Below are 6,133 nucleotides of genomic sequence, written 5' to 3'. Positions count from 1 at the left end.
AGGCCAAATCTTACAGGGCGTTACATCTTATAAGGGAACTGATTGTTAGACAAGTTCTTCATCCTTCCGTGAATGATGGCCCAGCTCATCATGTCAGACGGGGAGTAGTAAGCCCTTGCCAGAGTGTGGAATAGGTCGCAAAATGATGAAAACAACACATCAACTTGGCAGATTTCAAGAAATGGCAAAAATTACAATGTGGTCTCATTTTATTAACTATTTTAACACTCACTTACATTCAAAAAGAGGAAGGGAAAAAGGACTGACGAACCAAACAGTAGGGTTATAGAATGACAATGGAAATTGCAGAGGCTTCTCTCTCAGCTCATCTGCCAAACACCTGTAACACCGTATTTCCATGATGTGTCTGGGTCAGGTAAGAACTGGCTGGGTTCTGACGATGGTCTTTCAGATGGGACATCTCCGAAGAGTTGAGAGGCACAAGAGGCTAATGTTCATTTCCTCTGAAAGGAAGTGAGGATGTCAAAGTAAATTGGAAAGGATAGGATCCTGGCAGGCATCTGGGGCTTTGGCTTACACTTCAGGAAAAACGTTGTGTCTAGATTGCCCACAATTACAAAAAGCAGAGGAACGGAGCCCCCTGGACAACAGTTGAATTTCAGTTGATTTTGCTGTTGAGCCATCAGGAGATGGGTTTTCTTTTAAAAAGTTCTCAATAAAAGTCAAGTATTCACTGAATTCGTTATTCTACAGACATCTGCATTGGAAAAATACTTGAAATTCTTCTCATATCAGTGGATTTAAATGTTATTCACCAGTAATTCTTTGGGGCTTTGAAGCTTTCAGCTAAAGTTTTGGTTTATGACTCTGTATTACCTGGTGTTATTGGCTTTGTTGCCATTTCTCATGTCAAGAAACTTCATCTACTGAAACCATTTGGGAAGATATGCCATGCATTCCTGTCAAAATAAAACATTATTTAATATGCCTTGTTTCAATCAAGCTATTTATTTTAGCATCTTTGTTTAAATGATCATAAGCAAGGGGTAATGTATGTAGTACTAATAATTAAATGAAATATTGAAATTCACATTTATTTTGATTTTGGTTACATTTTTCTCCAACTGAGATCTCTCTTTCTTTATGCACAATGATATATATTATAGCAATTTTTTGAAACAGAAGTACAGGTATTGGCTTTGGAAATTCTCATATTGTAGAAAACACCTTATTCTTTCTGGATTTGGGGGTTATTTTCGATAAACATTTAAAAGAAAAGTCTTAAAAATCATTCTCTAATTTCTGAGCTAAGTTACACATTTATTTAGCAATTATTTGTGATAAAAATGAAGATTGTTTTTCCCCTTTCAGAGCACTCCCTAGATCCAGAGTCAACTTCCTATTATTTAAATACCAGCAAAGGCAGACAGCAGGGACATAAATTGGGAGTCCTTTTCACTAGTGAGACTAGTAATTAATAATACATATTACTTTCTGGTTGTTTATAATAATTCACCTTGTATGAAGTTAGCACAGCAAATTAATAGTCTTTGTAGTTTCATTCTACATGGAGAGGTTTAATTCTTAGTTTTGTTGCCTTAATGATGAATGTAGTCTGGTATTGCTGACAACAACATCTATTGTTTTCATCCCCCTGATGTCCTCAGTGGGGATGGAGAAGGGTTTTATAAATAGAAATAGCTTCTAGAACAAGATCTTCACCCCTTATAATGATCCATATATTCACCAGCAATGCCCCCAAATGTTGCAAAGCAATGATGCCTGAAAAGGAGACTTAAAGGAAAAGCACTTACGTCTCTTGTCATATTTGGCTTTTGTATCATCCATCTCAGAGCATTTCTTTTGGTCTGTTTTAATCTCAAGCTATGGAAACATTGAAGTCTCCAGGAGTTCTGTAGAAGATGGAAGTATTTAAATAAAACTGTTGTAATTTGGGGGTATGATATTTATACCACTCTATGAATATTGCTCTTACTGTATATTTAAACAATGTATTAAGGATGAGTGAACTGACCTACAGCATGTCAGCTTGACACAAACCAGAGGCAGATGGAATGAGGGGCCCAGGCACTATGTCTTCCACTGGAGTATTGTGCCATTTGCAAAAACACCGCATATTTCACTATTCACACAGTCAATGACCAGGGGTGAACTCTGAGGAAGAAATGATTTAGTGATGTTGTGTAGAGGTCTTACTAAAACTTAATGTAAAGACCTAAGTCTTACACATTCAGGAATTTCACCTTTGATGTTAAGATCGGCATGGAGAAAACGGTGGAAGAATGTAGCAAGATTTAAAAACTGTCTTAAATGATCTACGAGGGTGAAATATTTGCTGATTATGTAATGCCAATTCCCTAAACAGGATTAACATTTTTTTTGTGTGTGAAAATGACACTTTAAAATGCAACAATAATTAAAACCTGATTCTTACAAGTATAGACACATGTGGCTAGGTTACCCTCCTTGAATCATTAAGAAAACAACCCAACTTTACAAACTGGTAAATTTGTTTGGCAAAAAATATAGTTCTGCCAATTTTGTCCTCAAATCACGTTGACTATAACTCTTGTCTGAACCGATCAGCTTGATGTGGGAATGGATGGAAACTATCCCTAGCCCTCTCATCATTTCTTCATTAAGTTGAAGAATTGGCTGCAGAGTCCCATTGTATGTTCTAAGTTAGCATCTGGACTTGGTGGTAAGCAGTCAACATTGTCAGGTGAGGAGTGAGGAGGGCCAGAAGAAGGCAAGGCTGAGGGTGGAGGGACTAAGGAGAGTCTTAGGAATACACTGGAGGTTAGAGCCTCAGAGGTTGGGCAGGCTGGGCTTTTTTGGATTTTGAGAAGACAGTTTGGGGTGGACATTCAGAGGTTCAAAAGGAGCAGAGGTTATAGGCAAATCCATGGTTGAGGTGGCAGAACTCAGTGTCTGCTGCAGCCCTGTGGAGTTGGAGAAAACGGGTTGGTATTCAGAAGTCCCACGTAGGAATTAGTACAGAGGTTTAGGTGAGGCAGCTGAACATAGGCAAACATAAAATTTTAACTTTGTTATTACTGGAGAGCCCTCTGTGTCCCCCCTTGCTACTAGTGGAAATGGAGTTATTAGGGTTCCGCTGGGAAAAGAATTTCCTGAGGCCCCCAGGGAAGGATGAGGTATCATGGAAAGCTTTACTGATGATATAACTTTAAGGGGATTCTCTTCCAAGGCCCCATCTCCCTCTGTGTGGCCATGCAGAAAGTCTAGCCTTGTCCTCATTTGGGCTAGAATTAAGGCCACTGCCCAGAGTCTCCACTCCATACCAAAGCACAGTCCAGTCTAGCATCTGGCTCGCTTGGCTTGTGTTCCCAGTTGCAGTCTGTTGCGTGTGGGGGTCCGCATGCCCATGGGCCATGCTGCTGCTTGAGGCCACATGGTAGGCTAGCACAGGGGCGAGTGCAGGCCATGGAGCAAGTGAGAAACAGGTGTGCCAGAGAGAGAGAACTCTTTGGGGATTATGCCTAGGAGCTTAGCTAATTGGCCCTTCAGGATTTTGTGCACTTGCAGTAGCACCCTCCCTCTAGCCAATGATCCTTTTCCCAGCTTAGACTGACAGGCAAGTACCTTCCCTGTGTCACCCCAACTTCACTGCACATGTGCCCATCTCCTTCTTTATTCGATCCCTTCCCCCAGTGATCTGCAGGGAATGGACTGGTGGTTCCCCGAGGAGTGTGAAGTTGCAGCTTCCTTGTGAAGCTGCCCAGATGACCATGTTTATAATGTCTGGCCTCTCCGTTGCTTTCTTCCATATATATATATGCCTAAGCGACTGTTATGACCGAATGACCAAAACAACTGGTTGACCAGTCGCTATGACATGCACTGACCACCAGGGGGCAGATGCTCATTGCAGGAGCTGCTCCCTGGTGGTTAGTGCACTCCCACAGCCAACCTCCCAGGTCCCTCCCCCTGGCCAGCTGGCCCCCCTGATAGGCCTCAATTGCCGGTTAGGCCAAGGGACCCTACCTGTGCATGAATTTGTGCACTGGGCCTCTAGTTATTAATATTAGCTAGCTAATTATGACAACAACAACTTAGGGCATTATCCAGGGATAAGAAAAAAAGACAGGTCCAGGAGATGAGGAAACTTTTCTCCAACCTCGAGCCATTGGGTGAGTTCATGCAATATCACATTAATCTCAAGACAGGGTTAATCTCTCTTTTGTACTTAAAAAAGTTTTTTTCTTGGAGTGAGCTGAACTAAATCCTTTATTTTGGATCTTTAAGTTTTATAAATTTCTCTTTTTTTTCTATAAGAGGGAAAAGAAGAATAAAGGGTATAGATTCCTTTCAGTGTTCTGAGATGTAATTTCCAACCAGCAGGGTTTTGGTAGGGTGAGGGTGGATGGGGGCTTCCAGCTCAACACCAAGCAATCTCAGACACATTCAACTCAATTCTTACCAACCCTGAAGCTCTCTGAACCCCTTCTTTTGTTTTTTTTGTGGAGGCTTCCTTACATGGTAATGATTGACCACTGATAATTGATTCAATCCCAGGAGGTGGGACTGCAAGTTCCAACTCTCTAATCACATGGTTGGGTCTCTTGGCCACGAGCCCCCATCCTTAAGGGAGATTCAAAAGGCACCTCATTAATATAACAAAAGACACCTTTATGATTTTCATCACTTAGAAAATTCCAGGGTTTTAGAAGCTATTTGCCAGAAAAATTAAAGTATGAAGACCAAATATATTTTTCTCATTATAAATCACAATATCACAGGTTGCTGCAATTTTTTCATGAAAAACTTACAGCCAGATCAAGGTTTGGGGGTACTGGGAGAAGAATGGGTTTGTTACACAGGACCCAAACTTTCTCTTTTGGGATTCAGCCCTAGTTTTGCCTGGGAGAAGAGATGTTTCTGAATCACCTGGAGCTGAAGTCCTGCTTTCTCTTGTCTGATTCTCTGTTAGTGCGATATGACCCTGCTCAAAGAAGAGGCATGGAAGATGGGTTGAATATTGAGAATAAGCTTTGCTACCATGTGTGTTTTTGAATAATAGCAAAATATCTGTGATATAGGCATAGAGTTTAATGGATGAGAAACAACTTTCTGGATACAGCTATACCTTTCACCCCACAGAAAACTCTGTTATACTCAACAGTAATGCTTGGCATGGACAACAGAAACTTGTTTTATTTTCTTCAACTTAAAGACCAACATAAAGTGTATCTTCACACTGTTTGCTATATAGTGAGTGATGAAGGAATTCAATAAGGGCTGGGGTCTGATAGCATAGGTTTTGTGGAGAAAACTGGTTCAAGAATAAGAGATCATGGAGCCCGCATTGCCTGGAGGATGGCAGGCGTGTTGGAACTAGGGCAGCCGCTGCTCTGAGGCGCTGAGCAGTGGACCCCGCGGGCAGAGAGCATGCGGAGCCGGTGCCTGTGTTAGATCTGCACGTGGGGGTGACATCGTTGTCCACTGGAACCACAAGGATTTACGAAAATTCTGCGTGTTTTGCCCAACAACCGAATATTTGGAAACATATCCTACATATGGCAATGTTCTTCCACCTCAGAGTCTTAAACCCAAGCAAGAAGTTCAAGTGTACAGTGGTAAAATGGAAGGAATACCGACATTTAAGTAAATATTGAGAAATTCTATGCTTTACTTCTTTTTCTCCCAACTCTTCTGGTCTTAATAAAGTTGTTTAACTCTTTAAAAAAAAAAAGAGAGAGATCATGGAGGACAAATTTGTGTGGAATGAAGTTGTGGAAAGAAGGCTAGGGGTTATGGTTTTGATGGTTAGCATACTAGGAAGTATCTTAGGTACTAATGTAGTCCATGCTTTCACTTTTCTTTCATTCATTTTGTTTACTGTTGACTTTAGGTTGATAAATAGTAAGTTCTGAAAGAATAAGGAGAACCTGTGAATTATGAGGGTTAGGTGGAGGTCTTGAAAGAATCTCTATTAGAAAGCAGTATGTTTTACCAAAAACTGAATTTAGAACAGTTTTATTTTTGAAAAAAAATCTGCTGAAAATCATGGGTAGTGATGATATTCTCAAAGAACTACAGGAAAACATTTGACAATTAAAGTAAATGGTTTCCCAGGGAAATGACAACGCCTTGTACATAGGTGGGAACAAATACATGAGCTGCAGGCCCG

The 6,133-nt window shown here is 40.8% G+C and overlaps 1 pseudogene; it reads left to right on the top strand.

Annotated features, from left to right (window-relative positions):
* Positions 1-4,099: 4,099 nt before the first annotated feature.
* Positions 4,100-5,611, top strand: LOC114235202 (stabilizer of axonemal microtubules 1-like; annotated as a pseudogene).
* Positions 5,612-6,133: the final 522 nt, after the last annotated feature.

The sequence above is a fragment of the Eptesicus fuscus genome, chromosome 4 (genome assembly GCF_027574615.1).
Source record: "Eptesicus fuscus isolate TK198812 chromosome 4, DD_ASM_mEF_20220401, whole genome shotgun sequence".
NCBI classification, from domain to species: Eukaryota; Metazoa; Chordata; class Mammalia; order Chiroptera; family Vespertilionidae; genus Eptesicus; species Eptesicus fuscus.
This window is presented reverse-complemented; position numbering and strand designations above follow the sequence as displayed.